This window comes from Amborella trichopoda, chromosome 6, assembly GCF_054954075.1.
Source record: "Amborella trichopoda isolate Santa Cruz 75 chromosome 6, AtrichopodaSantaCruz75HAP2 v2.0, whole genome shotgun sequence".
Lineage (NCBI taxonomy): Eukaryota > Viridiplantae > Streptophyta > Magnoliopsida > Amborellales > Amborellaceae > Amborella > Amborella trichopoda.
In genome coordinates this window covers 54,012,027-54,022,420 of record NC_142341.1, presented here as the reverse complement: position 1 = coordinate 54,022,420, position 10,394 = coordinate 54,012,027, and the positions used below count along the sequence as shown (strand labels likewise).

General features: G+C 33.7%; 1 long non-coding RNA gene across 1 annotated transcript; it reads right to left on the bottom strand.

Annotated features, from left to right (window-relative positions):
- Window positions 1-214: 214 nt before the first annotated feature.
- LOC148781880 (uncharacterized) lies at window positions 215-3,491 on the bottom strand. Its single transcript, XR_016057783.1, has 3 exons — window positions 3,257-3,491; window positions 1,543-2,701; window positions 215-986 (listed from the first exon to the last, which is right to left on the bottom strand). It is a non-coding gene; the product is annotated as an uncharacterized LOC148781880 (long non-coding RNA).
- Between the last annotated feature and the right edge of the window lie 6,903 nt (window positions 3,492-10,394).

Below are 10,394 nucleotides of genomic sequence, written 5' to 3'. Positions count from 1 at the left end.
AATATAAATAAAAATCAATAATGATAAAAAATTACAAGAGACACACACTATCTACTATAATCGAGAAATAAATAAAAGCTATACTCCCAAACAGTCACAACATATGGCGTTAAAACCAATACACATAACAGCTAAAAAAAAGAAGCCATATTGGAATAAGAGGAAATAAATATGGTAGATTGGGCCACAAACCATTTTCTATGCATTAGCCAATCCATGCTTGAATGAGAAGGATATTAGAATTCAAATTTGATTTAGAAAAGTATTAACATGGCTACTCCATAGTTGACTGCGAGCACTTCAGCGAAGCATGCATAAGAATTGTTTAAATATTGCCTGGTGTAAATGGAAATTGCCTAGGTACATTCAACTCTTTATCCTTTTTTTTTTTTTTTTGAGGAAGTTTATATCGAAAGAGAGATAAAACAAAGAGAAAGAGAATGAATTTCAAATGAATTTCAAAAACTCGTCCCATGTCTGTGGCACTATCTTATATCCAAATAGAGGCAATAACAGCTAAAAAAAAGAAACCATATTGGAATAAGAGGAAATAAATATGGCAGATTGGGCTACAAACCATTTTCCATGCATATTCAATCCATGCTTAAATGAGAAGGATGTTAGAATTCAAATTTGATTTAGAAAACTATTAACATGGCTACTCCATAGTTGACTGCGAGCACTTCAGCTAAGCATGCATAAGAATTGTTTAGATATTGCCTGGTGTAAACGGAAATTGCCTTACATTCAGCTCTTTATCTTTTCTTTTCTTTTTTAAGAAGTTTATATGGGAAGAGAAAGAGAAAACAAAGAGAAAGAGAATGAATTTCACTTAACAAAATGCAACCATGTTATGCAAATAAAAAATGAAGAATGCATATAGTAGAAAGAAACTCCACCTTAATCCCAGAGCGACTCTCCATAAAGCTCAGTTTGTATGTACTTGACCTGGTAATGGGGGAAATCCAAGATTTCCTCATTCAACACTACAAGAAAGAAGTTGTCAAATCCCAATTCACAAAAGCTATCTTACAAATATAAATAAAAATCAATAATGCTAGAAAATTGCAAGAGACACACACTATCTACTATAATTGAGAACTAAATAAAAGCTATGCTCCCAAACAGTCACAACATTTGGCGTTAAAACCAATACACATTGGAATAACATAAGCCATATTGGAATAAGAGGTAATAAATATGGCACATTGGCCCACAAACCACTTTCCATGCATAGCCAATCCATACTTAAATGAGAAGGATGTTAGAATTCAAATTTGATTTAAAAAGGCATTCACATAGCTACTACATAGTTGACTGAGAGCACTTCAGATAAGCATGTCTAAGAATTGTTTAGATATTGCCTGGTATAAATGGAAATTTCCTAAGGACATTCAGCTCTATATCTTTTTTCTTTTTTTGAGGAAGTTTATGTCAAAAAGGAGGAGAAACAAAGAGGAGAAAAATAATGAATTTCACTCAACAAAATGCAACCATGTTAATGCAAATAAAAAGAATGCATATAATAGAAAAAAACTCTACCTTAATCTCAGAGGGACTCTCCATAAAGATCAGTTTGTATGTGTTTGTTCGAAAGCTATGAAAAGAGCATCCTTGACCTGGTAATGGGGGGAACCCAAGATTTCCTTCATCAGGATTGCAAAAAAAAAGAAGACAGAAATTGTCAAACCCCAAATCTCAAAAGTTATCTTACAAATATAAATAAAATCAATAATGATAAAAAATTACAAGAGACACACTATCTACTATAATTGAGAAATAAATAAAAGCTATACCCCCAAACAGTCACAACATATGGCGTTAAAACCAATACACATAACAGCTAAAAAAAAGAAGCCATATTGAAATAGGAGGAAATAAATATGGCAGATTGGGCCACAAACCATTTTCCATGCATTAGCCAATCCATGCTTAAATTAGAAGGATGTTAGAATTCAAATTTGATTTAGAAAAGTATTAACATGGCTACTCCATAGTTGACTGCGAGCACTTCAGCGAAGCATGCATAAGAATTGTTTAGATATTACCTGGTGTAAATGGAAATTGCCTAGGTACATTCAACTCTTTATCCTTTTTTCTTTTTTTTTGACGAAGTTTATATCGGAAGAGAAAGATAAAACAAAGAGAAAGAGAATGAATTTCAAATGAATTTCAAAAACTCGTCCCATGTCTGTGGCACTATCTTATATCTAAATAGAGGCCATAACAGCTAAAAAAAAGAAACCATATTGGAATAAGAGGAAATAAATATGGCAGATTGGGCTACAAACCATTTTCCATGCATAGTCAATCCATGCTTAAACGAGAAGGATGTTAGAATTCAAATTTGATTTAAAAAAGTATTAACATGGCTACTCCATAGTTGACTGCGAGCACTTCAGCTAAGCACGCATAATAATTGTTTAGATATTGCCTGGTGTAAATGGAAATTACCTTACATTCAGCTCTTTATCTTTTCTTTTCTTTTTGAGGAAGTTTATATCGGAAGAGAAAGAGAAAACAAAGAGAAAGAGAATGAATTGCACTCAACAAAATGCAACCATGTTAATGCAAATAAAAAATGAAGAATGCATATAGTAGAAAGAAACTCCACCTCAATCCCAGAGCAACTCTCCATAAAGCTCAGTTTGTATGTACTTGACCTGGTAATGGGGGGAATCCAAGATTTCCTCATTCAACACTACAAGAAAGAAGTAGTCAAATCCCAATTCACAAAAGCTATCTTACAAATATAAATAAAAATCAATAATGCTAAAAAATTGCAAGAGACACACACTATCTACTATAATTGAGAACTAAATAAAAGCTATGCTCCCAAACAGTCACAACATTTGGCGTTAAAACCAATACACATTGGAATAACATAATCCATATTGGAATAAGAGGTAATAAATATGGCACATTGGCCCACAAACCACTTTCCATGCATAGCCAATCCATGCTTAAATGAGAAGGATGTTAGAATTCAAATTTGATTTAAAAAGGCATTCACATAGCTACTACATAGTTAACTGAGAGCACTTCAGATAAGCATGTCTAAGAATTGTTTAGATATTGCCTGGTATAAATGGAAATTGCCTAAGGACATTCAGCTCTATATCTTTTTTCTTTTTTGAGGAAGTTTATGTCAAAAAGAAGGAGAAACAAAGAGGAGAAAAATAATGAATTTCACTCAACAACATGCAACCATGTTAATGCAAATAAAAAGAATGCATATAATAGAAAAAAACTCCACCTTAATCTCAGAGGGACTCTCCATAAAGATCAGTTTGTATGTGTTTGTTCGAAAGCTATGAAAAGAGCATCCTTGACCTGGTAATGGGGGGAACCCAAGATTTCCTTCATCAGCATTGCAAAAAAGAAGAAGACAGAGATTATCAAACCCCAAATCTCAAAAGCTATCTTACAAATATAAATAAAATCAATAATGATAAAAAATTACAAGAGACACACACTATCTACTATAATTGAGAAATAAATAAAAGCTATACCCCCAAACAGTCACAACATATGGCGCTAAAACCAATACACATAACAACTAAAAAAAAGAAGCCATATTGGAATAGGAGGAAATAAATATGGCAGATTGGGCCACAAACCATTTTCCATGCATTAGCCAATCCATGCTTAAATGAGAAGGATGTTAGAATTCAAATTTGATTTAGAAAAGTGTTAACATGGCTACTGCATAGTTGACTGCGAGCACTTTAGCTAAGCATGTATAAGAATTGTTTAGATATTGCCTGGTGTAAATGGAAATTGCATTACATTCAGCTCTTTATCTTTTCTTTTCTTTTTGAGGAAGTTTATATCGGAAGACAAAGAGAAAGAGAATGAATTTCACTCAACAAAATGCAACCATGTTAATGCAAATAAAAAATGAAGAACGCATATAGTAGAAAGAAACTCCACCTTAATCCCAAAGGGACTCTCCATAAAGCCCAGTTTGTATGTACTTGACCTGGTAATGGGGGGAATCCAAAATTTCCTCATTCAGCACTACAAGAAAGAAGTTGTCAAATCCCAATTCACAAAAGCTATCTTACAAATATAAATAAAAATCAATAATGCTAAAAAACTGCAAGAGACACACACTATCTACTATAATTGATAACTAAATAAAAGCTATGCCCCCAAACAGTGACAACATTTGGTGTTAAAACCAATACACATTGGAATAACATAAGCCATATTGGAATAAGAGGTAATAAATGTAGCACATTGGGCCACGAACCACTTTCCATGCATAGCCAATCCATGCTTAAAGGAGAAAGATGTTAGAATTCAAATTTGATTTAGAAAGGCATTCACATAGCTACTCCATAGTTGACTGAGAGCACTTCAGCTAAGCATGTCTAAGAATTGTTTAGATATTGCCTGGTGTAAATGGAAATTGCCTAGGGACATTCAGCTCTATATCTTTTTTCTTTTTTTGAGGAAGTTTATATCGGAATCAAAAAGTAATTCAAATCTTACATTTTATTACAAATAATGCGATACATCCCTAAGTTAATTGAAAAGAGATTCAAATAGTTCCTTGCATATTCCGCTATCTTCCCTATCTTAACTTTGAAAAGTTGAGAATGGGGTTGGGGTTGGGGTCGTGGTGGTTGTATCATTTGTGCTTAAGCTAAGGTCTAGACTTCCATTCTCATCTAACGCATTCAAAAAACTATTAACGATAAGGGTTCGTCATCCCTATTGAACCAGCCTGATTAGGTAATAAAAAACTAACAACTAAGTAAAAAAATAAAAAAAATAGCAATTTGTTTTCTATTGCAAACTGTAAGGCCTCTTATTTTACTACGCTTCAGGTCTTCACTAAAGGTGTCAAAGCAGGTTGGGTTGTGTCTGGTCGGGGCCTTAAAATGGACCCACTTGGTCAATTGGGACCAACATGGGCAAATTCGAGTCCAGGTCTAGTCTAGGTCTGGTGTAGCCCAACCCCCCAACATATGTACATGTAATATATATACTTATGCATTAAATTTCTATATATATATATATATGTATATATATATATATAAAGGGTGCGGTTTCTATAAGGTTGCAACCTTAACAATCCAATTAAGGTGCACCTCCAAATTTTATCATAACATGTAATTTTTCTGTAAAAAATTCTTAAAACTATCTATAAATCTATTTTTATATCTAATTATAAAATTTAAAACTCCAAAAATGATTGAAATCAAGTAGATCTATAAGCATCTGAAAATCTTGAAAATGGATAGTCTAGATAATGTGTTGCAAGATGCACTATGTTTGGGAATTTTTTTTCTTTTTTCATATTCATACATCTCAATGTTGAGATAATAAATTAGAAGGTTTTTCAACATTAAAACAACATTTTTCGATAGATTTTTGAGGTGCATATGTAATCCTACATTTTAAAGTTGCAACCTTATATAAACTTTTTCCTATGGAAAAACTTAAATAATATCTTTAGACGAAGTGCTATAGTGTTTCGCCACCGTCATAGACTTACTATGTCCATGGCGGTTCATTGAACGGACCTGCAACGGATGGCTTGCGGTTCCGCATATATTTTTTTTACTGTCACGGTCCTAATATGTTCGTGACGATACTGGCACGGACATGCTAGGTCCGTGGCAGTTGAAAAACGTATGTCGCCTGATTTTTTGGACGGTGATGAGCCTATGGGCGAAAACACTTTTCATTTTCACCCATAGACATTGCGTAGATGCTTTATATATATATATATATATATATATATTGACCTAGCTCGGATCTAACTTAGATCCAATCGGGTCGGGTCCAGTTATATATATATATTGACCTAGCTCGGATCTAACTTAGATCCAATCGGGTCGGGTCCAGTCAGTCTTCACCAATTCTCAGACGCTGACAATGTAGAGAGCACAAGCGAGTTTGCTATTTCTATAGCCAGTTTGGCTATCCGCCTTCGATTAAAAATGTGTAACTCCATAAATAATGCCGATATTGAATATTTTGATAACAAAAAATAGACCCTCCAAAAAAATATGATTGCAAGATGGGCTTAAAATTACTATTTCTTTCTAAATTCATAATTTTCGAGGTCGAGATCATTAATTTCAGAGTTTTCAAATACCAACGAAATTCGAGCCGTGGCTTTATAAAGAAGTTGTCCTACACTAACATTTTCCTAGAAGTGACAATGGACGATGCCCCGAGGAGCAGACCTGATCTGGGTCCAGGTATGGTTCCAAAACTTGGGTCTGTCGGGTTTGGTTAGGGTCCAAATCCTGGACCCGAACACTATTCAGGTCCGGGTCCTGGTCTGATCGGGTCCGGGTCTAGGTCCGATAATATCTTTTGGGTCCCAATATATGAAATACATTTAAATATAGTTGAATACATAGATATTTTAATATTTTAATCTAATCTGGGTCCCACACTATATTTTTTGGATCATGTCCAATGAATTAGGGTATGGTTCGGTTGGGTCCGGCCGACCCGTTGCCACCCCTATATTTTCCCTTAAATATTTTAAAAGCAAGGACTTCCAATGTAACATACCAAGCTCGAGCCAAGGTGAGCCAATTCTATCGAGCATTGGTTGAAACTCAATAGATTAATTAACTATACGATAAGCAACAAAAGGAAAAAAATATGGGATTCTCCCATTTATTTTGATGACTTAGAAGAGAGTTTGAAAAGTATTATTTATCATTTAATTTTGGATGCTGTTTGTATAGAGCCGAGCTCTAAACAATCAAAATAAAACGCACCTTCAAATAGTATCGAGAAATGTGGTTTTAATATTGAAAATCTAGGTGATAGCCTTAAAATATATTTTGACCTTTAATTATAAAATTTAAAATTTCAAAAATAGTGTAGATCAAGCAGATCTATGAAAACTTGAAAATCTTAGAAATTGATGGTCAAAAAATGCGTTACAAGATGCATTGTTTTCAAAAACTTGAAATCCATTTTTTTTTCATGTCCATGCATCTTGATGTCGAGATGATCAATTTGGTGATATTTGAGCATCAAAACAACTGCTGCTAGTGAAATTTTTTAGGTGGGGTCTAATTTCATTGTTTAGAGCATTGGCTCTATATAAACTTTGTCCTTGAATTTTTTATGACTTCCTAAAAGCAAAAGAAGCAAAGGTAGGGTCACAAGGCGTAAGCATGACATGAATAAGGGCTTAAGACATTTTTTTTTTTAGGATCAGGGTTGAGGTGGTTTTAGGGGATTCCCCATGCTCCACCTTTGAAAGCTCCATTTCCCCTGTTCTTCGGACTCCTTGTGTTAATTTATTTGTGTTGTTTTGTATTGTTGTTTATGTATGTTTATCAAAACATAAGTAAGAAACAAGGAACAGGTCCCACTCGAACTAGCCTAAGACCAAGGGACTAACTCAGGCGACTAACTACCGGTAGTCATTTTGGTAAGTGTGTGGTAAACCCCATATTCGAAAAGTCGGCCGATTAGTTTCTACTTGGCTGAGTTACTTAGGCTCAGGCCCTGCCGAGCTTGAGATTTGCCGGGTTGGATGTCCAACTTGGGGATATGAAAAAAACATATTATAAAAAATAAATAATTTATTTGGGATTTGTCAAGTTTTATGTTTTTTATCATTTTGGCAATGATTGCAAAGTATTTTGGCCATAAATATTTATTTTTATATTTTCCTATCTTTTCTAAATTATTTTGAAAATACCCCTCAACGATTTTATAAAATCTATTTGTTTACTATTTTTTTAACTGTCATTTTGAAGTGTTTTGCATAATCTTACTTTACAATACATTTTCTATTTTTTTTATTTTTTGTAATTCTTTTAACTTTTTTTTGCTGTTCGAGTTACTTAGACTCAACCTAAGTAATCGGCTCAGGCCAAAACCGATGACTCGGTCCAAGTCGCACTTCCTAACACTGGGTACACCAATAGAGAATGACATTAGGTCTGCATCTACTCCTGGTGATCAATGGTGGCGATTTTATGTTATCGAGTAGAATGTACGTCATCAAGAACTGTAATTAACCTCCACTGATTATCAAATGGAAAGTGTGGTTCATCTTCTTGTGGTATACACCACCCATCCACGGTCTACTTGAAAAGAAGCAGCCAATATAAAGCCCTTTTTTACAAGAGAAATACTACTATGAGGCCCTCTCACATTCATGTGAATAGGACTCTAAAATATCACCATTAAATTTTGACACAGATTTTTAGAAAAATTATAACATGGGTGTGGGACTTGGGTGTATGGGTTTTTTAGATATCTTTGTCAAAATTTAATAGTGATCTTTTGAAACCCTACTTATACAGTTGCAGGAGGGTCTCATAACATCATTACTCTTTTTACAATGTTGGATAAAAATACCAAATTAAAAATAAGTTCTTAAAACAAAAATACAAAAAATAAGATCATTTACTTTTGGAATAAGGGGCCACAGTCATTATTAATTATGAGATGTAAAATCGGGCAGTTGAAGATGTATCATTGATTGGGCACAAATTCCAAGACCAAAATTTTCAAATATTTTAAAAATTATGATTTTACAAGGCTATGAGTAATCACAGCCTCCTTATATTAAAAGCAAATGATGGTATAGTATACAATCCTTTTTAAAATAAATGGGTGAATTGTATTCCATTATGTCTTTGGTCCTAAAAATATATTTTATTTCTCAGAGGTTTAGGTAGATATTGTGGTCCTCTAAGCTTGGTGACGTTGAGGGTTTGGGATTCGGGTCGACAGATACCCATGCCCAACCTAATGAAAAATAAAATAAATAATATATTATTCCAAAAATATTTAAAATATTTGCCTAGAATTTAACAAAAGTGTAACTAATTTTTGGTTTGAGATATATGGTGCTTCTCCCCAAGCAAGACTTGCAAGCAATTTTATATTTTTATCATTTTTAATAGTTAACAAAAAAGTTGAAAATAGAATTAAAAGTACCCAATTATGGTAGAATCATGTAACATGCAAACTTTGTCATTTTTAAATGTGAGATAGGAAAACTTTGACTCTTCCACATTATGTAGTCGGTAGAATCCAATTGTAGGATTCGAGACCATTTATGGGAGCTTGTCTGGAGTTAAAGAAAAAATTGCAGATGAGGAAGTCGCATTGAAGGAAAAAGGAGAGAAATCATACAGTTTTTTTTTTTTTTTTTTTTTGTTCTTTCTCTTTTTTCCAAAGAAAAAATGGGGTCAGAGTTTTAGAAGAAGCTAGGCCTCAAGCTTGTAAGTTGTGTATCTACGAAAGATGATGAAACTAGTTCCAGATGCATGGAATACAGGGGGACTGAAGCTGGGAAGGTAAGAAAGAAACCTCGAATGCATAACCAATATTTGGAATCAGTTAGACCAATTAAGCAACAAAAAAACTTCAAGAAATGATTCTAAATACGGGGTGCTAATTCTGGGATGATGAAACAATATTCCAAAAGAACCATTTAAATTATGAACATGAAGATGCTACTTAGCATCTTAAAGGGAATTCAAGCCCCATGAAGGAGAAATCTTCTTAAAAGAATTTTGATGCAAAATAAAGTCATCTTCATGAAGCCAGGATGCAAAAGAACAATCAAACTTATGAATGGCATGGCATAACATATACAAGAAGGAAAATTGATTTTTAACAATCAAATCATTTAATTGTATGTACCTACGCAAAGTTTCCCATTTATAGATCTAGTAGTGTAAAATTATAAGTTTTCATAAAATACTAGGCAAGATAGAGGCTTTCAGAAAGATGCAATCACCTTCTCTTATATCCCATCCAAAAAGGTCTCCAAGCATCCAAAAGTAAATTGGTGCCCAATTCATTTGGCCCAAAATATGGTTCATTATCTTTGAACTGAGCTGCTTTGAACTTCTCACACTTCAAATGGTAGATGAAATTACCTACAAATGAAGACTATCCATAATTGTAGCCTTGTCTGCAAAACACTACTATTATATAGAATAAACAAAAAAAAAAAAAAGGATTCAAATAGAGCTATACTTTAAAAGAGAAACCCATTAAGAGCTGCCACCACATTAAAAGCCTACACGCACTCACCCAACCTACTAGCCCAAGGCATTGTCCATCAGGTATTCTTACCTGCTCAACCCAACCATAACTTACAAAACCACCTATGGCTCCTAGATGTGGATAGAAAACAGACATGATTAAAGAGAGGGAGTATATGGCTCAACATCTATGAGAATTTATCTGCACATTGCTACCTATACATGATATTCGGAATCATACATAGCATATATGTGAGGGTATGTGCATAAAGATACATATGTATGCTTATATCAATATTTTACTTAGGCATATCTATTGCATTTCACTTGAAAATTAACATTTATTAAAATTTTGGATGGTAGAGAAAACAGCATCGATTGAGGGATGCCAAGATG